The following is a 21,816-nucleotide window of genomic DNA, read 5'->3' as shown; positions in this document are numbered from 1 at the left end:
CGGAGGACGCGGTGACATCCGCTGGCCTGCACTGGCTGTGGGAACCCCCTGAACAGGGCTGGCCGCAGGTGCTGGGATGCTGGGGCCCCTTAGCTTGTTCTGAGGGCCCGCCTGGGCTCTGGGCCACCCCCAAGTGATGGCCAGGGGCACGGGGGGGTGGCTGCTCGGTGGCTGCGTGTTGAGTGGAGATGACAAGAGTTTAGGAGGGGCCCCACCTCGAGGCTGGGGGCTGGAGCTCACCTGGTGAGGTTAGGAGACAAGACCTGAGATTCTAGGGGCCGGGAGAGGCCAGTGCCCGAGCGAGGCATTAATGCCAGTCCCGGCCTGCTGTCCAAAGGGGGAAACCGAGGCCCAAAGAGATCACGTCATGCTCCCCAGCCACCCGGGAGGAGGTGGAGCTGGGGTTTGAACCGGCTCCGGGGTCCGTGGATGCTGTGCCCTGCCCCGCACGCACCGCTGGCTCGTTCCCCTGTGGCCCCGCGGCGCTGGCTGGGGGGCTTTTAATCGCGCAGCAGGGCCCCCCGAGCCACACAGCGAGCAGGCCCTCTGCAGACTCAGGCCTCGTCGCGAGGCTGGGCGAGGAGCGCCGGGCAGGGGCTGAGTCGCGGTGCTTGAAATTCCACCCAGACCTGCCAGACAGGCCCGCGCCTGGTCCACAGGGAGCTGCCCGAGGGAGCCTCTGGTCCCATAGGCCTGGGAGCAGCCCCGCACCCCGAGCCTGAGCGGGAGGTGGGCCAGGGTCCCCACGACGACACCAGGGTGCCGACGCAGGGCCGGTGGACCCCGTTCCCCCCCACCTCAGGGCCCCTCAGGCCCCACCTGACGGGAGGAGATGGTCTCTTGCGTGCGGGGCAGGGCATAGCAGCGACCCAGGGCAGGATGTCCTAGTGGCTGGAAGCAGAGCTGAAGGGGTGCATCATGTGGCAGCCTCCCCTCCCCTCCCCTCCCCTCCCCTCTCCCGGAGAGGCCCAGAGCCATCCAGCTCATGGGTGACAGTGTTGCAGGGATTGTGTGACCTCCCCGGGGGGGGGGGGGCAGGTGACAGCACATCTGGCTAAGGCAGAGTGGACAGACTCGGTCTTCTGGGGTAGACCCCGTCCTGGCCTCCACTCTCCTGGAGGGGGGAGGGTCTAAGGAAGGGCGGGAGCCAGCTGTCCCCAGCAGCTGCTCCGTGTTTTGCCGGGAGTGCCCGCAGGTGGGGGGCTGGGCCCCGGTCTCCGGGCCGGGTGGCCTGCGCACAGGAGGGGGTGGCCTGAGTTGCTGGCCGGGGTGCGGTGGGGACAGAGGCCTGAGCTCTGCTCCTCGGGCCCGTGGACACTCTGGACGCCTGTACTGGAAGGTCTCTGCTGGGGCTGAGCCCCGGAAGGAGCAGGCCCCTTCTCTCTATCTAGGGACAGCTGTCCAGGTGACACCTTCCATAGGACGCGTGTCCAGGCGATGCGCGTCCAGCCGAGGACCTGGCAGTGGAGTGCTCAGCTGAGTGCAGACGGAGACCCTGTGGTCCACTGCCCGCTGTCCCTCCACCAGCGCCTCCCTCACGTGGCCCCCAGGTGGCTGATAGTGCCACGTACGGGGGTGCCTCCTCCCTCAGACAAGCACGCATCCCACTGCCACAAAGACCCTTCGCGAGACGGGCAGGATCCGCGGCCCCGAGTTCAGGGAGAGGCCTCAGACTCCGCCAGGTGCACACCTGCATCCTCGGACCAGCTGTCCAGTGTGCGGACGCTTCGGGTCCCCTGGGTCTTGGTGGCCGTGTCCAGGGGAGGTGCCATCCGGCCCCCTCGCACAGAGGGAGTGCCCAGGCCCCGGGAGAGGGCTGGCTACACACACACACGGGAGCCCCATGACCTTCCGAGAAGGTGCCGGGCTTCCGGGTCTGCAGACTCAGGGCTGAGCCTCAGAGCGCATAAGAGGCTGCAGTGTCTCCACCCATCCTCTCTGGGGGGCCTCGGTGGTGACGGGCAAAGCCTCTTCCGTGGCAACTTTGGCCAAGTCACCCGCCTGGCTGTGCCTCCGTGTCCCTGTCCCTGACACAGACGGTGGGCATGTATCTTGACCTGGGCTCCCGGAGGCACCAGAGGCCGTGCCACCTCGGGCTGTCGGGTCTCCTCGGGTGTGGTGGGCGCTCCGGGGACCGGGAGGCTGGCTGGCGGTCAGGGGCCAGCCTGGGCGCCGGGCACCTGTCGGGAGCTTCCCGTGCAACGACTCATTGGGTCTCACGCTCACCCACGGAGTAGCTGTGGCAACCCATTTTATAGTTGAGGAAGCTGAGGCTCAGAGTGAGGTCCCCAGCTTGCAAGGGACAAAGCCAGGGCACAAACCCACGGCCTGGGTCTCCTGATAGCTCCTGGGCCAGTTTATGCCCAGAGGGGCGTCACTGCCCGGTGGTTTCTAACATCACCTGTGCCACACGTATGTGACGCCCGCACGCACACAGGGAGGTGACAGCATCCCGACAATATCCTAACACGCCTTCCTGCGCACCCCGACACACAAACCCCACGCACGCGGTGCCGCCCTCAGTCACCCGCCCGGCCGCACACGCAGCCCTGCACAGGCCCGGGGAGAGCCGCACGCGCCGACGCACGCACACAGGTCCGTGTAGCCGCGTACCCCACGTGTGCACACACGCACGCACGCACGCTCAGGGGAACAAGGCAGGTGTGCGCTTGCTTGGCGGGCTGAGGTTTTGCTTTGCGGCTCAGGTAACAGCGGGCCCTGCAACCTGACTCCTGGAGGATGGGCTGGCCCTCTGTGGCTGCGCCTTCCCGGGCTTCCTCCCCGAGCCCTGGTCAAGGGGAGACTGCGCGGGACGCGCGTCCCTGTTTGTGGCTGCTTTTCGGGGGCTGCCGAGTGTCCCAGGGTGCCCAGCACTGCACCGGGGGGGAGGGTGGCGCTGCGTACGACCCCCCACCCCCATGGCTGCACCCCTCTGGCTGTGGGGGTCCAGGCGGTGGGGCAGGTCCGGGATGCGGTGCCGGCCGGCGGCCCATTCCTGGTGCCCCTGGATCCCCACCAGACGACGACTTCCCAGAGTTCTCTGCACCCCGTCCCTCTGCCCAGGAAGCCCACTGGGCCTTCTCCCCCGGCCCCCTCGGCCAGGGGCCCCAGGGCAGGTGGCTGCGCCTCTAATGCCCGTCCGGCCGACCCCCCTGCTCCTGCTCAGGGAGCAGGGGCTGGGCACCCCAGGGACCCCAGCCCCCTCCTTTCCCTCCCCCGTTGTTGGAGCTGCGAACCTGGGGTCCCCAGGTACTCACATGGTCCTTCGCTGCAGCGACCTCCAGCGACCTCGGGCCGAGCCCCAGCGCTCCCCACCTGAGGGAGACAGAAGTGAGCAGTGTGTGAACTTGCACGGGCAACAAGGCACAATTTTGGCCAAACCCGCCGGACAGGTTCTGGGTTCTCTGAGCAGCAAGGAGGCAGAGACTGCCCCAAAGCTGCCAAACGGGCTCTGCCTTCGAACAGAAAGTGGCAAAACGGGTCGGGGCTGAACCACACAGACCCGGGATTGTTTCCCATAATTACCGAGGGGCCAGTTAACAGGGAGAGTCCGGGGGCCTGGGCCGTGAGGGGAGGGGAGCGGAGGGGGCTGAGGTGGGTGGGGGCCAGAGGCCCGCGGTGTCCCTTTTTTTGCCTCGCATCCTGGCTCCCCACGGGCTGACCTTTCCGGCCTCGGTTTCCCGTCTGTACGGCGGGGATAATGGGCGCAGGCATGTTCCTCCCAGAGGTCAGGAGACGGAGATCCAGACCTGTGGTCGGAAGTGTCCCTGCTGCGTCTGGGGAGCCCCTGCGTGGTGGGCGCTCCCAGAGGGCCGGGTGTCCCAGGTCAGGGGCATCTCTGGGCCTCTGGGCAGGTGGAGGTGCTCGGTGAGGCTGGGCCCGGGCGGGGGGCTGCTGCGGTGGGGAGCTCTCCTGCGTGTGTTCTCTGTGCTGGGACGTCGTGGCCACGCTCGTGCAGAAACAGGCCGGCCTCTGCTTGCCCCATGACGCGCCCCCTGCACCCCTTGTCCTGCACCCCCTCGCTCCCCCTCCACACGTCCCCTCCATGCTCCCTTGCCCCCCCCCCCACCCCCGTCTTGCCCCCGCCCCCACGCTCCCCTCCCCACACCCCTTCCGGGCGTCCTCAGGGCCCCACAGGAGCACCAGCCTCCCCCAGGGGCACTGAGTGCGCTCCAGGGAGACCTCAGGGCGAGAGGAGGAGGCCCGGGCTCCAGGCCAGGAGACCTGGTGAGGTCCCGCGAGGCACTTCCTGCTCCCTGGTGAGGCCCCGTTGGCGGCGGTGGCCGGGCCCCGGGATCTCAGAAGGGGCTGGAGGTCAGCCAGGGCGATCCCAGGCTCTGGCTGGACCCTGGAGCTCTGTGGACGCCTCTGCACAAGGCCTCCCACCGGCCCTCCTGTCGGGGACCATGCGTCCGCGTGCTGCCAGGCGCGGATCTGTGTGTGTGTGCGTGAGGGAGGGGGCGTGGGGGACCGTGAGCGGATGTGCTTGGCCGTGGCTCCGCGAGCTGCCCCACACCTTGTGCGTGTTCACCTGCGCGTGTGCACACGTGTGGTGCGTTCTCTCGCGTGGGCGTGTGGCCGTCCAGGGTCAGCTTGGCCGTGCCCTGCTCCCCTTCCCCCACCTCGGCCAGGTTTGAGTCCTGACTCTGCGCCCCCCCTCCCCCGCCTTCCCCCGGAGAGCTGAGCCGTCTTGGGCCAGTCACCCAGCCTCTCTGAGCCGGGGCCTCCTCCGCCGGGCGGAATTTGTGACGCTGGCTGGGCCAGGGTCTGCCCCAGGAGGCGCACCCCGTGCCGGCCAGCGGGTGGGCGGGGGCCCTGGCCGGACCACGTTAGTAACCAAACAATAGCTGTAAGTTTCCAGAAGGTAAACACATCCGCCCCACAACCTTGTGACCCTGTGACGCTCACACCGCCAAGTTCACGATCGCCCAACCGTGCATCGCCGGGCGTGTGATAACCCGTCAGCGGGCTGCGCTCGCCAGTGGCGGGGAGGGATGGTCCCCTAACACCCAGGGATGTGGACGAAAGTCAGCATCTTGTGGGCGAGGGCTGCTGCGGCACAGAGGGACGGCGTTATGCAAGTATACCTCAATAAAGTTGTTTTGTTTTAATAGACTTTCTGTTTTTAATTTTTTGCTTATTTATTTTTGAGAGAGAGAGAGAGAGAGAGAGAGAGAGAATGTGAGTGCGGAGGGGCAGATACAGAGGGAGACACAGAATCCGAAGCGGGCTCTGGGCTCCGAGCTCTCGGCACAGAGCCCAACTGGGGGCTCGAACGAACTCACCAACTGTGAGATCACGACCCTGAGCTGAAATTGGATGCTTAACTGACTGAGCCTCCCAGGCGCCCCTAAATTAATAGACTTTCTTTGTTCGAGGAGTTTTAGGGTTCCAGCAAAACTGAGAGGGAGGCACAGAGATTGCCCACAGACCCCTCCCCCTGCAGAGTGGACACTTGCTTGGATGCACCATGGCCCTCAGAGTCCACAGTACATTAGGGTCGCCCTTGGTGTTGCACGTGCTGCGGATTCGGACACATATCGTTAGTGTCACACAGAGTGTTTCCACGGCCCTAAAATCCCCTGTGTGCCTCCTACTCATCTCTCTCCCGGCAGACACTGACCTCTTTACTGCCTCCAGAAGCTTGTGCCTTTTCCAGAAGCTCATCCAGGTGGAGTTGTGCCTTTTCCAGAAGCTCATCCGGGTGGAGTCAGTGTGGAGACTTTCGGATTGGCTTCCTGCACGTAGTGATGTACCTTTAGGGTTCTGCCCTGTGTTTTCACGGCTTGGTAGCTCGTTTCTCTCTCTCTCTCTTTTAAGTTTATTTATTTATTTTGCGAGAGAGCTAGCCCAAGGGGAGGAGGGGCAGAGAGAGAGAGGAGGGAAGAACGTCGAGCAGGCTCCTGGCCATCGGCGCAGAGCCCAGTGTGGGGTTCCACCTTGCAAACCGAGATCACAACCTGAGCCGAAACGAAGCCTCGGGCACAACAGACCGAGCCGCCAGGCGCCCCATCTTCTTGGCGCTGCCTAAATCCCGCTGCGTGGACGGACCACGGGGCGCTTACGCGTCACGCACCGAAGGGCATCTCGGACGCTCCCGGGTGTTGGCCGTCACGAAGACGGCCGCTGTGAGCTCCCGTGTGTGGGTTTTCCGTGGACAGAAGTCCCCCGTCCTTCAGGTAACATGGGACCATTGCTGGACTGAGCGGCGAGGCGGAGTTTCGTTTTGTAAGAACAAAGTCGATCTGTAGGAAACTAAACCGCTCTTGACGCAAGGACGTGTGACTATCCTGCCGCCCACGTGGTCGCCACAGCGGCGTCGGCCCCTGGCCCCTTCCCTGGCTGCTGGGTGGACACGGCCCCAGCCCGGCCTCGGGGCAGAACACCCGTGCTGGGCACCGGCCTCGTTGTCCCTGTTCGCCCCGCCCGAGGCCCGATTTCTTTCGGGTGTCGTCCAGGTTCGGGTGTGGCCCCTGGGCTGCGGGGAGGACACAGCCCCCGCCCCCGCCTCTGGGAGGTAGGTAGCTGGACCTGACATCACCGAGGGAACCCTGTCACCCCCTTCTGCACAGTGTGTTGGCACGGTGGTGGCTGGCTACTGGGGGACAAGTAAGTGTCCCCCGTTTTGCACTCAGGGCCCCCTGTTCCTACTGTTTCGCCGGAGTGGTGACAACCTCTGTCCCCGAATGCTGTGACCAGAGTCCCTTCGTGCCCCCTCCCCATCTCACGGGGAGGCCGAGGCCAGGGAGCGGGGTGTACCAGCTCGTGAGGGATCCGAGCCCGCTCTGTCTGAGAGCAGCACCTGTGCCCCCAACACGATGTGGCCTCTCCGCACGGATGGAGAGTCAGGTCCGGGGGCGGGTCCTCCCCTGGGCGGGGTCCTGCTCTGCCACCTTTCTCTAACTCTTCCTCCCCGACGTGCGTGCCCAGGTCTGTCCCTGGACGTTCCCCGCGTGGGGTCCGTGAGCGGCCATGGAGGCCTGAGGGAGGAGAGTGGGGGGTTCACAAAGGGCGGGGCCGGTGACACAGGACTGGGACACACCGGCGAAGGTGCAGGGCCAGAGGGCGCATGTGCGTGGGGAGGCCTGGAGGGCCCATGAGGTCAAAATGGGCTGGGAGGTCAGTGGGGAGAGGGTGACGCGGCCCCTTCCCGAGACCTGGCGGCCACGGGAAGCCGTGTCTTCCCGCCTCCAGGCCAGCCGGAGGCCACTCTCCCGCCCACTCCTCCTGCTGGGGGCGGGGGGGGCCTGAGCCTCAGTTTACTCATCTGCAACCAAAGACAAGGTGTGCAGGTTGAATGAGATCACACCCTGGCACTCGTTCCTTCGTTTCACTCATTCATTCGTTCCATGCTTTCTGAAACCCTAGGTGCTGGGTGCCGGGGGCCGGGGTGTGACGAACTATCTGGGTGGCACCCCCCCCCGGGCGGCACGACGCCCAGGCCCCCAGCAAACGTGACTGACACCGGAGACCCTTCCTTTGCCACCCGGCAAACTGACCAGCTGGAAACCGAGGCCCGGTGACCCGTGCAGGGGCGGCAGGGGGTCAGGAACAGCTCCCAGAGCCCAAAGCAGGGCTCTTCGGGGCCAGGGAGCCCTCCCCCACAGCTGAGGGGCAGGGGCTGCAGAGCCGGGACCCCGGACCCCCCAGCCCTGCTTCCTGAGGCTGCTGGGGGCACAGTGCCTGCCCAGGGGTGAGGGGCGGCGCCCCCGGGCTCTGTCCCTGGCTCTGGAGGGCTGGGAGATAAGGCTTCAAAGGCCTCTGCAAATGCAGCTTGAAAAGCCCAGCCGTCCTGCTGTTTGTGCTGCTGGATTGATAGATGGGGGTGTGGGCATTGGCCCCACATAAATGGCTCACCTATGAATGTGGCGGTTATATCTGGGGCCTCTGTCCCCACCCTCGCTGCAGACAGGCTTCTGACGACCCGGCGGCGGGGTGCTGTGCGCCCAGCTTGGGCCAGGCTGCGGCTCGCGACGGGGGCAAGCGTGGACCTGGTCTGGGCAGCTGGGAGCGGGGGGCACCCCTCCACCCTCCTTCCACGTGGCCTCCGCGCTAGGCACCCGATTTTACACTTCTTTCTTGGTAGCACGGGAGACACAAGACGGCCCCTTGCAGATAAGGCCCAAGTCCCCTTTGCTGTCACCTCTCCGCTCCCCAGGGTGGCCTCGGCTTGCCCCGCCAGGGTTTCCTGCCAGGTCTTTCTCTGTGCAGCCAGCTGTCTGTGCACTTGAACATCTCGAAGGTGCACAGTTCCGTGGCCACTTTGTGCCACCCTCACTGCCGTTCGATTCCAGAACATTTTCGTCGCCCCCCCCCCAGAAGGGACCCCGTGCTGGTCGGCTGTGGCTCGCCGTGTCCCCTGGCAACAGCTAAGCCGCTTTCGGTCTCCGTGGCTCGCCTGGTCCGGACACTTCCCAGAAGCGGAATCTCACGGGACGTGATCTTCCGCGTCTGGCTTTGTTCGCTGAGCACAAAGCTTTCGAGCTCCTTCCGTGTTGGAGCGAGCCTCAGTGCGTCCCTCCTTCGGGGCTGGGTAGTATTCCACCGTCGGGCTGGGCACGGCCTGTTTATCCAGCCACCTGCTGATGGACGTTTGGGCCGTTTCCACCTCGTGGCGATCGTGAGTGGTGCTGCCGCGAACACGCATCCAAGGTTTCGGTCGAACGCCTGTTTCCGGCTCTCCTGGACGTAGACCTCACGGCGGGAGCGACGGGAGCAGCCGAAGGCCTCAGGACTTTCAGAGACTCTGCAGGCTCGTGTTGGGCAGCTGATGAGAGTCCCTGACAATCTTCAGCGCGACACACCCTGCACACCCTGATGGGTTCTTGCTAAAAACAACCGTTTGTGTAACTACTACAGCGTTTGAGAGACAGGGCGAGGAATGATAGATGGCATATAGGGGATAGGTAGGTAGACAGGTGGGCAGATGGAGGGCTGGGCAGGGAGATTGATCTTTGAGGGACGGATGCATATGCATGGGTAGGTCGATAGGTAGGTCGATAGATAGACCCACAGACAGACAGACAGACAGATATCGATTGATAGACACATACACAGATAGAGAGACGATCGATAGATAGACAGATGATGGACATCAACGGCTGACAGACAGACACACGGATAGGTAGATGCCGGATGCCCAGGCCCTGCCCTGGAGACTGGGGGTCGGCAGGTCAGAGGTGAAGTCTGGTCAGTTCTGGAAGCACACCCCCCAAGATGGGCATCTTCACCGGGTTTAGCCGTTCGCCCCCCACAGACATTCCAGTTGCTTCCGGTTGCGGGGTTTGGCTCGGTTTTTGCCCATGACCATGGCTGACCCCTGCGGAAACATGAGAAGTGGGACCGGCGGGGGGCTCCCCGCCAGCGTGCTCCCGGGGCCGGCGGGCTGCACGCCGGCCCTGAGCTGGGCTGTGGAGGGAGGACGCGAGGTGCCGGGTTGGAGGATGGCACGGGGCAGGGGCAGGGTCCACCAGCTCAACAATCAAGAGAAACAACGCACATTGTTGGGCGTTGCTTTAATTACAACTTTTACTGAGGGGCGCCGGGGGGGCTCAGTCGCTCAAGCTTCCAACTCTTGATCTCAACTCAGGTCATGATCTCACGGTTCGTGAGGTCGAGCCCCACGTCGGGCTCTGTGCTGACAGCATGTAGCCAGCTTGGGATTCTCTCTCCCTCTCTCTCTGCCCCTCCCCTGCTCTCACGCACACGCTCTCTCTCTCAAAATAAATAAACTTAAAATAAATAAATAAATACAATGTTTATTGAGATAACTGTGGGGTCACCCGCAGCTGTAAGGACTGTGCATCCTTTCCACAAAAGGTGTCGCCCCTGACCCAGCAGTTACCCCGCGTGGGCTCGTGCGTGCGTGCGTGCGTGTGTTAAATTCTACAGTATCATCTTCTCCCTAGGTGTCTGCACCCACCACCCATGTCAACAGGGAACGTTCCCGACACCCTTTGGTGACTTTCCTCTTGTCCCTGTATAACCACCTCTGCCCTGCCTGCCTCCCTAAACCCGGACAGCCACGAATCTGTTCTGCGTTTCTGAAATTTGTCATTCCAACACTATCGTATAATAGTGTATAACACTATTCGTATAACACCACCGAACACGCAGACACAGGCGCCGTGTAGACGTGGGTCTCTGTCCCCGTGGAACGCGGCCCTTGCCGCATCGCATGGTAGCTGTGTGTGAAGTTTGTCAAGAAAAGCGCTAATAATATTTCAATGCAGTACTTTAATTTCTTTTTTAAATTATTATTTGAGAGACAGAGAGAGACAGAGAGAGAGAGTGCATGCGAGCTGGGGAGGGGCTGAGGGAGAGACAGAATCCCAAGCAGACTCCATGCTCAGCGCCGAGCCTAAAGCAGGGCTCGAACCCACCACCCTGGGATCGTGACCTGAGTCTGATGCTCAACCGACTGAGCCGGCCAGTGCCCCTCAATGCAATATTTTAAAAGATCAAAATTAATAGAAAAAACGCACAACGAACGGAGCATCAGGTCGTAAACAGACAGGCCTGGGGTGAGGGGAGCGGGGTGCTCGCTCTCCGGGCTGTGTAAGGGCCGTCCGATGTGCTGCAGGCCCCTGGTTGGAGCGCCGAGCACAGACCTGAGCAGCGAGGCCTCTGTTTTCTAATCTGTGGAAGGGGCTGACGGCGTGTCCACCTCTTCAGATTGCTGGGAAGACGGGGTGTCAGACACATGGCCCGGGCCGAGCCAGGGTGGGTGGTCCCCGTTCTCCACCTGCCATCCCGGAGATACTCCCGCTTTCCCAGCCGGGCGGCTAGTGGCCTCCACACAGCCTTGGGTCCGATCTCTCCGGGCCGGGCCCGCCCTCTGAGCAGCCCTCCCCCTCATCGAGCTAAGTCCCGGGCATCGGCGAGGTCTCGCCCTGAGCACCACCTCCACGGAGCGGCCCTCCTTGACTGCGGAATGGGTCAGATCCTTTCTCAGGTTCGTGGGGCGCAGGGCTCAGTGACCGCTGCCTGTTGATTAGCAGGGTGACTTCAGGATGCCGTCCCCCGTCCTGACACCTGGCCCGGGGTGGGAGCTGCCCAGGGGATTCCACCCGGGCCGATTTTGTGCGTTATTTTTTTTTTAACATTTATTTATATTTGGGAGGGACAGAAAGAGACAGAGCACGAGCAGGGGAGGGGCGGAGAGAGAGGGAGACACAGAATCCGAAGCGGGCTCCGGGCTCCGAGTTGTCCGCACAGAGCCCGACTTGGGGCTTGAACCCACGAACCGCAGGATCCTGACCTGAGCTGAAGTCAAGGGTCGGACGCTTAACTGCCTGTTTGGGTCTCGGGCCCATGTTTGTGTTTGTGTTTTTGTTGCTATGTTTTAAGAGTTCTTTAGGTATTTTGGATGACAGTCCTTTATCAGATGTTTCTCTGGCAAATACTGTCTCCCAGCCTGTGGCTTGTCTTCTAATTCTCCTGACAGTCTTTCCGAGAGCAGACGTCTTTAATTCTACCGCAGTCCAGCTTGCCAGCTTTCCTTCTTGGATCCTGTCTGGGTGTTGTGTCTGAAAGCTCATCGCCATCCCCAGGGTCACCGAGACTTTCTCCCGGGCTGTCATCGAGGAGATCAGGGTTCGCATTTTACTTTAAGTCTGTGACCCACTTTGAGTGAATTTTCGTGAAGGGGGTAAGGTCCGTGTCTGGATGCGTTTTTCTGCAGGCGGACGGCCGGCGGGTTCGGCCCCGGTTGTTGAGGAGACGGTCTCTGCTCCGTCGTGTCGCCTCCGCTCCTTTGTCAGACGTCCGTCGACTGGGTTTCTGGGGCCTGTTTCTGGGCTCTGTTCTGTCCCACGGTCTGTGCCTTCTTCCGCCGGGACACGGCGGCGCGGTTGCTGTGGCTTCGCGGTGAGCTTGACGTCGGGCAGTCCCCCTCCAGCTCTTGCGTTGGCTCCTCTGGGTCAGTGGCCTCCCGTCCGTTGTCAATATCCATAAAGTGACTTCCTGAGATTTGAGTGGGATTGCAGTGAATCTCCCACAGCGACTCCAGACAGACTTCCTGGGATGGGGTGAGGGCCCTGGAGAGGGACAGAGGGGCCTGGGGAGGGACAGAGGGGCCTGGAGAGGGACAGAGGGGCCTGGGGAGAGACAGAAGGCCCTGGGGAGGGACAGAGGGGCCTGGGGAGGGACAGAGGGCCCTGGGGAGGGACAGAGGGCCCTGGGGAGGTACAGAGGGGCCTGGGGAGGGACAGAGGGGCCTGGGGAGGGACAGAGGGGCCTGGGGGGGACAGAGGGCTCTGGGGAGGGACAGAGGGGACTGAGGAGGGACAGAGGGGCCTGGGGAGGGACAGAGGGCCCTGGGGAGGGACAGAAGGCCCTGGGGAGGGACAGAAGGCCCTGGGGAGGGACAGAGGGGACTGGAGAGGGACAGAGGGCCCTGGGGAGGGACAGAGGGGCCTGGAGAGGGACAGAGGGCTCTGGGGAGGGCCCTGGGGAGGGACAGAGGGGCCTGGGAAGGGACAGAGGGCTCTGGGGAGGGACAGAGGGGACTGGAGAGGGACAGAGGGCCCTGGGGAGGGACAGAGGGGCCTGGGGAGGGATAGAGGGCTCTGGGGAGGGACAGAGGGGCCTGAGGAGGGACAGAGGGCCCTGGGGAGGGACAGAGGGCCCTGGGGAGGTACAGAGGGGTCTGGGGAGGGATAGAGGGGCCTGGGGAGGGACAGAGGGGCCTGGGGGGGGGGGCCGAGGGCCCTGGGGAGGGACAGAGGGGCCTGGGGAGGGACAGAGGGCCCTGGGGAGGGACAGAGGGCCCTGGGGAGGTACAGAGGGGTCTGGGGAGGGACAGAGGGGCCTGGGGAGGGACAGAGGGCCCTGGGGAGGGATAGAGGGGCCTGGGGTCATCTGCTCCTTCCATAGCCTCAACCCCCAAGGGACAATGGGGGCTCCCATCCCGCCACGTGCCACTCCTGAAAATATTTTATTTGTTCCCATTTTGTGGTTGGAACGGGCCCAGGCCCCTCAACCTGTCGGCCAGGTGGGACATGGGCCTAGGGAGAGGGCCTGTCAGCAAAGGCCGTCTTGCCCCTGAGCAGTGTCCTGACCGGCCCGGTTCTGGGCCTCCTCACCTGACTCCGGGAAGCTGAAAACTTGTTTTTCTGCCTACTCGCCCCGGATGTGACCGGCCCGGGCCAATGGCAGCACTCCAGGGCCCCGCGTGTCTGCGCAGAAAGGCCTCCGGCCTCCCAGAGCTGTGGGGATTTATACAAGCACGTAATGGGGACTGTAAATCACGGCAGGTCAGGATAAGTCGGTCCCTGGCTTTAGGAGGGGGGAGGGGGCGAGGAGGTGTCTGTGACAGGAGCGAGCCCAGCCTTGAGCTGGGCTGTCTGTTGGCACATCACAGATAATAAAACTGCATCTTCCTGCGACGCACGGGGCAGACTTGTGTCAAACCAAGATGTTGTAACTGATGCCTCGTGACCAGGGGCGTCCCGTCAGAAGGCCACGGTCCATGCACCACGCATCCCGCACACATCATAAAGATACAGTAATGGTACATGTGCCTTTAGAGAAATACTAATATTGTTGTTTTACGAGAGACGAGAGTTGAAAATATTAAAAGTCAGAATTTTATGGCCTAAAAAGAAAGTTAAATAATGAGGACGTGGGAAGGGAGATCAAAATACCTGTCACTGTTGGTCCCAGTGTCCTGGAGACAGGGCGGGGAGGCCGACTTTGACGGGCAGGCCGGCCTCCGCAGCCCCTCTGTGAACCTGTGGGCGGGCGGGCGTCTCCTCCCCCAGAAGGGCTCAAAGATTCGTCCGGAGAGTCGCAGGCCTGGAGAGAGAGAGGCTGGGCACGTCCCGGGGAGGGCCGAGCCCAGGGTCCCTCTGGCTCTGGGCCTGGACGGGGAAGTCCCGGCGGCGGCCAGCTTTACCCCAGATCTTTCCAGAAGGACATTCTCCTGGCTCCCACGTGCGCCCTGTTGGACGGTCACACGCCACGGTGCAAGGCTTACAGCTTCATGTTGTGAATCAGCTTGAACGACTCCCTGCAAAGGAGCAAATTAAGGGTCCGGGGAAGGTACTGCGATGGTCAGGGGGCCAGGTGGGTTCCTGCCAGTCCCTGGACCCCAGGGGCTGTCCCCGGTGGACGCCGATGAGCACCAAAGACCGGCGATAGGTTCGTCGGCTGTGGTTGAGCCCCCACCCCGGGACTTTGCCTCGCCCCGGGTTCTGCCAGTGACAGTCGTGAGCTCTGTTCACAGCTCTCTGGGCCCCAGTGGGAAGGCCCCCTATGTGTGCCCCGGGGTGTGCCCCTGACCCAGGGTCAGGCTCCTCTAAAACTTTGCTCAGGTTTTGTTTTTTTTTTTTTAAGGTGACATTCCCATGGTTTAAAGTTAACCATTTCATTTCTTTTTATTGTTTCACATTCATTTATTTATTTTGAGGAGGGAGGGACAGAGAAAGAGGGAGAGAGAGAGAGAGAGAATCCCCACGAGGCTCCTCCCCAGGGCAGAGGCTGTTGCCGGGTCTCGATCCCATGAACCGTGAGATCGTGACCTGGACCGAAATCAAGAGTTGGCCATTAACTGACCGAGCTGCCCAGGCGCCCCTAAATTAACGATTTTAAAGTGAATAACTCAGTGACAGTCTGTCCACAGCGGTGTGTAACGACCCCCATGTGTCCACCCCCACGCTTCCGTCCCACCGAGAGGAGACCCCGTTCGCATTGGCGGTCACTCCCTCTCTTCCTCCCCTGCCCTGGAGGCCACCAGTCTGCTTCCGTGTCTGGACTGGCGGGTTCTGGATGCCTCCTGTCAGCGGGATCTTACGCTTGGACTTCGTGTCTGGCTTTTCTGACTCAGCGTCACATGTTTGAGGCTCATCAGTGGGGTCGCGGGCGTCCGCGCCTCGTCCCTTCTCGTGGCCGAGTTGTACCCAGCGTGTGCGTGGACCCCAGCTGTCACCTGTCACCCGCTGACCGACTGCTCCCGCCGGGTGCAGCCGTGAGGCTCGGACGCGTGCAGCCGAGGTCCCGTTTTCAACTCTTCGGGTACTTTTGTCCAGATGGAGACACAGTTTCTCCCCCGGTGTTGATGCCCCTGCTGACTAGTGGCAGCTGTGGCCCAGCACTGACCCGGCGGCTGGCCTTTTGCTGGGCGATTCCCTTAATCTGAAGCGTTTGGTTTGAAGAGCTTTGGCCAACTCATCCAGCCGCGGGACCCCCGATCGCGTGGAGAACCGCCTCTCCCGGTGGGCTCCCTCCGGCCCCTTTCTGGGGAGCTGCACGCCTCCCGCCCCGAGATGCAGCCGACACCCCGCATTCCGTCACGCGAGGTGAACGCGGTCTCCCGCAGAATCCGTGCGATCCGTGTGCAGTCTCTCTGGCCAGAGCCATGTGCCCGAGATCCGTCCACACCGCTGCTCTCCCGGCGGTCATACTTATCGCCGCACAGAGCCCCCTCACGCGGCCACTCACCCGGCTGCGCCCTCCGCTTCCTTTGGGAGCAGCATGTCGTGGCCCCCACGCCCCACTTGGCATTCGTGCAGTGAGTGACACATTTGAATGACAGCGAGTAGTTGTTCACACCTCTGTGTCCTGCTGGAGAGGATGGCCCGGGGAGGGCAGAAACCACGGCTGCCCCGGGGTGGGGGGTGGGGGGGGAAGGAGGGGGCTGGGGGCGGGAGTGAGCCCAGGGGCCTTTCTGGTGCTGTCCGCCAGGCTCGCTGCCCCCCGGCTTTGAGTCCACCCCCCCGAGGGACACCCCACCCGGCCTCAGCACCGTTCAGAGCACCAGGGAGGAAGCTAGGTGCCTACGTCCAAAGAAAGGCCTGTCCAGTGGGATTATAAGCGCGCGCTTCGAGCTCCGAGGGGACGCAGGACAGCGCACCTGCCCAAGACGGGGGCTGAGGCCCGTCTGCTGGGCGACACGGGGAGAGAGCCCCTGGAGCTTCAGGACCGCCCCCACCCAGCACTGGCGGGTCGCTCTGCGGCCCGGGGAGCAGCCCCCTGACCGCGAGAGGCGGGGAGAGCCCCCTGAGCAGGGCCGGGCCGGAAAGGCTGGGCGGACCGCGGGACGCCCGCTTGCCCGGGGAGGTGTGGCCCTGGGGCCGAGGCCCGAGGCCTGTGTGGTCCGATCCGTCCCATGTGGCTTCCCCAACACGCACGGTTACATAAACGATGATGGCACTTCATAAACATTTTTCTAACATGCGGAATGTCTGACATGAATCTCAGCTATTTTAGAACTAATAAACAGTTGTCAATGTCATGGCCGACGCAGAGCAGAAGCCACAGCGATTTGTGGAAGATCAAAGGCACGAGCAAGGGTCCGGTCTTTAAAGAAACAGAGGGTGAGGGAGGCCGGCCCCGGGCCTGGAGGCAGAGGGGTCCCGGGGCCGGGTGGCTGGGGGCCCTCGGAGCCCCGAGGCACAGGCCCCTCGTGACGACTCACAGCGCTGACGTCCGTGCCCGTGCCGGCCAGGGCCTTCGGGGGCCGGGTCTGTGCCGGCCGTCGTGCACCCCGCCGGGCGCCTCGCCAGCCGCCTGGCCTCGGAGCCCGAGGCTGGCGCCACAGCTCCGGCCTGCGGAGGCCAAGCCGAGGCCCCGGCGTGCCGTGCCACGTGCCTCAGGGATGTGCTCCGTCCGTGTGCGGCCCAGGGCGGCCCTGGACGTCAGGACACCTGAGCGCATGTCCGATCGGCCACCGGCCCCACGGGCCTCCGAGCTGCCTGCTCTGGTTTTCCTAGGTGCCCTCCTGTGCCGGGGCTGGGAGCTGGTCAGGGGGTGTCGGGGACGCCCAGCGCGGGGCCCCTGCACTGGCCGCTGTATCCCTGCAGCTCAGAGCCCGGGAATCTGAGGAGACCGTGTGGACGCTGAGGGAGCAGGTGCGTGGGGGTTGCCGGGAAACACTGAGACCCCACCCTTACGGGGGCAACACAACAGAGACAGGTGCATAACCTGTTCTATGTGAGCCCAGCGGGGATGCGGACAGAGCCCTCGCCCTCTGTGCCCTCTTCCAGCCTCCTTGCCCCCCCCTTCCCTGAGAGCTCCTGTCTCAGGGCCTTTGCACCTGCTGTCTGCTTTTCTCCTTTCCTTCTTCACACATTTTCTGTCCTGCCGCCACTCAAATATCTGTTTCAGGATGGGAGGGGCTGGCCGTCTTCCCAGCTGCCTTCGCGGACCTCAGTGGAACCGCCATCTGTTGTGGGGTGAGCTGTGTCCCCCAAAAGATATACTGAAGTCCTAACCACAGCAGATGTGAAGGCGGGCTCATTTGGAATAGGGTCTTTGCAGATGCGGTCAAGTTAAGATGAGGTCACTAGGCTTGATCCAACGGCTGGTGTCCTCATAGGGACATGTCTCCATGCAGACAAACACAGGGGAGGCGCCACGGGGAGACGGGCAGAGATGGCAGGGTGAAACCGCAGCCCCAGGGACACCTGGGACCACCAGGAGCTGGGGGGGGGGTGGTGGTGGCCAGGAAGGACCCTCCCCCTGGAGGCTCCCCCTGAAGCTACCCTGATTTCAGGTGAAATCCAGAGACTGAAAGGGGGCAGACTAAGCACATAATAGACAAGCAATATGTATTTCTGAGCGAACGGAGAACTGAGGAAATGCGGAATTCCTTCACTGTGTTTTAGCCCCCGCCAGGGACTTAGCCTCGAGGCTGGGGGGCTTCCCAAGTGGTGTGTCCCCTGGGACCTGTCTGGGTCTCAGCACCCCCACTCCCGGCCCGCTCTGACCTGGGACAGCCAGGCCTGCCTGAGCTACACAGCTTAGCACCTCGACCCTCTTTCCCTTGAGAGGAGGGCCTCTGAGTCTCCCCTTGGACCTGGGTCAAGTGGACCCAGGGGCAGATGGGGTGAAGGCGGAGGGGAGGAGCCAGCCCCGCCCATTTCCAGGCTCCCAGGGCTCACACGGGGTGCCGATCACCCAGGGGAGTGACCAACCCCAGCCTGGCCCGGGATTCAGAGAGAATGTTCTGTCACTGCGAGGCAGAGCCCTGCTGTTCCCTGCGGGCCCCGCTTGCCGGGCCTGCTGGACGTCTGGCGGCCGCACGAACCCGAGAGCCGCGGCTGGAGGGGGCCTAGAAGGGGGGCTTGGGGCTGCCGGCAGGGGCCAGGCCTCCCCAGGGAATCTCCCCCAGATTCTGCCTGGGATGCTCCCCCCCCCCCCCCCGCCCCGGGGACAATGACACAGGAGACCCTGCTCACACACACGCCGGCTGTGCTCACAAGCCTTGCCGGGAGCCGAGTGGAGAGGGCGGTAGGGGCACACGGGTGCGGGGGGCCGCAGGCGCGTCACCGCGAGCCCCGGGCCTCCGTGCCCTCGTGTGTGGAGCAGGGCTGCTGGGAAGGCCGATGGGCTACACGGCCCTGGCCACCGCCCTCCACTCGGTCCCTCTGGGCGTCGTCCGGGCGGTGGCCCCAGAATGAAGAGCCCAGGGACAGCGGTCAGACGAGGGCCTCGTGTGCATGGAGCGGACCATCCTGGGGGTTTCCACCTGTGGCGGGCCCACGGCCCGGCTCGTCGTCCAGCCCCTCCGCCCTCAGCCTCGCGGGCTGCCGGTCCCTGCGGTAATGAGCAGGGCCGTGATAGTCGAGGCACAGAGATAGGACGCGCAGAGCTGGGGGGGGGGGCTGGGTCCTGGCCCCTACCCAGCCTGCACCTGTCCCTCGCTGACGACGTGACGTCCGCTGAGGCTCGCCCCTGCTTGTGTGGAGGACCACGGCCCGTGTGTGCTCCCCACCGTCCGGCTGCTGGTCCCGAGGCTAAGGGTGTGCTGGGCCCCGGCCTGCAGGGGCCGTTGACCAGCCGTGGGGACGGGGCAGCTGCGTCCAGCCGGGCGCTGAGCGTCTGCACTCGTCCACCCTCCACCTGCCCTCCCAGCGTTGCCCAGTGCGGGTGGTGGGAGCAGCGCGAGGGACCCACAGACTACCTCCCGGTGCCTGGAGCTGGGCTCCGCCCCGGGGAGGCCACCGCCCTTCCAGAGGGAGACCTGGGAGCCCCGGCAGACACGCCCTGGCACGTGCTCGCCACCCCCCGGGCCCACGTGAGCCCCGCTGACGGGCCCCAGCAGCCCCAGGGCGATGGCCCGGCGCTCAAGGTGGAGCCCAGCAGTCCCCCACGACGTTCTCATCGGAGAAGGAAGGTCCCCCCTCCTCCTGGCCGTGGCTCCCCACCAGGCCCCTTCCTTGTCTGGGGCATCAGCAGACACCTCTGCCTGGCAGTGGAGCCTGGCACGACCCCTACCCTGCCTGGGTGGCCGGACTGCCCTGGGGTGTCGGTCAGGAGGCTGCGTGGAAAACCCACCCTATCTGTCACTGACAGGGGCTGCGCCGTGGACCCGGGGGCTCAGTCTGCAAAGGCCTCACCTCCACATCCTGGCTCAGCCTTCCTCTTTGGGGTTCCGGAGTCCAGCTGGCCTGGGTGTCACGGAGAGGGCTGAGGGGGGCCCAGGCTCTCCCCACCTCCCCTCCCCTCCCCTCCGCTCCCGTATCTCGGGGAAGCAGGCTGGAGGGGAGCAGGCTGGCTCCCTCCCCCTGCACCTGGCCTCCTGCCTGTAGGGCTCGGTCCACCTGCACCTCGGGGCCGGGGACACCCACACCCACACGCCCCCAAGCCCTGCCCTGCCTCCCGCCCCCCCGCCCCTCCCACAGTGGTGCAGACTACAGCTTGGAGGCCAGCTTGGGCCACTCTTTCATTTAGTAGCAAATACACTTGGGTGTCAGCACCTTGCCCTTGCCTCGGTTTGGGGATGAACACTGGGGATGAATCCCCACGAAGCTGTCTCTGCCTGTGCCCAGCGGCCCGGGGCCCCCGAGTCACACGTGGCTGCTGAGGGCTGTCTGGCCCCGGCTGAGCTGCCCGGTGGGTGTGCAACACGGGGGTTCGCAGAGGCCCAGCTCAAACACGCCATCGCGGGGGGTCCCATCAGCACCTTCTGTGTTGCTGACATGCTGAAGTGACAGCATTTTGGACACGTGTGGTTAGAATATATTATTTTTAAGAAAAAAAATTTTTAATGTTTATTTATGTTTGAGAGAGAGAGAGAGAAGAATATATTATTAAATGCATTGTGCCTGTTTCTTTTCCCTTTCCTGTTATGGCCACTTGCACTCTGGGCTCACGCGCGTGGCCCGAGGTATAGTTGTCCCGGACCGCACGGGGCGGCCCAGGAGGCAGACGCACAACAAATGGACAGGCGCGTGACGAGCACATTTCAGGTCACCGTGACGGCCCGACGGAAGTGAACGGGGCGGCTCCCCGAGAGGGGGGTCAGGTTCAGCTCCCCTCAGATGCCGGGCACCCTGCTCTGCCTGCGCAGGTCCCCTCGACCGGAGCGAGCAGAGTCCTGGGGCAGTTGCTGACCTGCCTTGGCCCAGATGTGGAACACCTGCCTTCCAGTCTCTTTTGTGCCTTCCGGTCACTTTGGGGGACGGGGTTGAGGATGTGGTCTGGCCTCCTCGCCAGCATGCCGGATACTCAGGGGAGCCGTGATTGTGAGGTCCGTGCACTTTGCTTTAAAAGGATCTGGGCCCGTGCGGTCGTACGGGCTGTGGTTTCTGTGGCTGCCAGCAGGGTGAGGTGGTCTCTCCTGGGTGGAGGAGAGAAGGGCGGGTGAAGAGGCCCGATGTCCTGGGGCCGCCGAGACAAAGTACCACAGACCAGGCTTAAACAGCAGAAATGCATTTTCTTGCATTTCTGGAGCCTGGAAGTCCGAGATCAAGGTGTCCTCACGGCCAGTTCCTTCTGGGGGAGGGTCCTAGCTCCTCGGCCGCTCCTGGTGGGCACCATGGCCAGCAGCACCTGAGCTCCTTGGCTTGTACAAGCAGCACTGAACCTCTGCCTTCATTGTCACATGGGTTTCTCCCTGTGCGTGTGCCTGTGTCCCAATGTCCCCCTCCTACAAGGACACCAGCCACATCGGACGGATTAGGGCCCCTCATAGTGAGCAACACCTTAACTGAGCAAATCTGCAACAATCCTATTTCCAAATATGGTCACGTTCTGAGACACGGGGGTTAGGATTTCAGCGTGAATTTGGTGGGGACACAATTCGGTCCATATACTTGGTGTGGGGGGAGGAGTCAGCAGCCCCCAGTCGTGGACTTTGTGTGCAGTAGGCCCCAAATCTGACTTGTGCTTGAAACTGGTACAGAGGGGGGCCCGGAGCCCCCCAGTCAGGATGGAGCGGTGCTGGGGACCCACCGGGTGGGCTCCCTGAAAGCAGTGCCCGTTCAAGTGGCCCACGGGGAGGGGTGCTCAGGAGGAGGGTGGGCAGGGAAGAGCTAAGCACATTGGACCCCCCAGGACAGAGATGGTCCAGGAACTGCCCAGCCCTGTTCCCGACCTTCCCAGGGGCCCAGCTCTCAGTGGCTCCAGGGGGACCCTGCTTTTTTCGTTTGTCTTTGTTTTTGGTCTATAGCTGAATTTAACTGTAAAGGGCAATAAATTATGGATCAGGAAAAACATTCCTTGTCCCCACAAAGGACGTGGCTGTCCCCGGATGACTAGTGACTCTGAATTACTGTTATTTAGTATTTATAACTCCCGCCGGACAGAGCTCACAGATGTCCCTGGGAAATCCTGCCCCTGGTGTATTTTTAGAGCCTATTGTCTGTCCCGATCGGGTTCTCCTAGACTTGCCTCGGCCGAGGTGGGAGTGTGAGAGTCGTGTGGGTCTCAAGGGAGGCCCAGCGGCGCCCAGACCTCTCCCCGCAGGACAGGAGTGGGCGCTGGGCCCCTGGGGAGGGGGCGCCTGTGTCCGTCTGAAGTCCAGCAACTGCTCCTCCAGGGCTGGTCTTCTGGAACACCCACTGTGTGCCCACTGCTGAGCTGAGAGCTGGG

Source organism: Lynx canadensis, chromosome A3 (assembly GCF_007474595.2).
Source record: "Lynx canadensis isolate LIC74 chromosome A3, mLynCan4.pri.v2, whole genome shotgun sequence".
In the NCBI taxonomy this organism is placed as follows: domain Eukaryota; kingdom Metazoa; phylum Chordata; class Mammalia; order Carnivora; family Felidae; genus Lynx; species Lynx canadensis.
Note: the sequence above shows the minus strand (reverse complement) of the source record.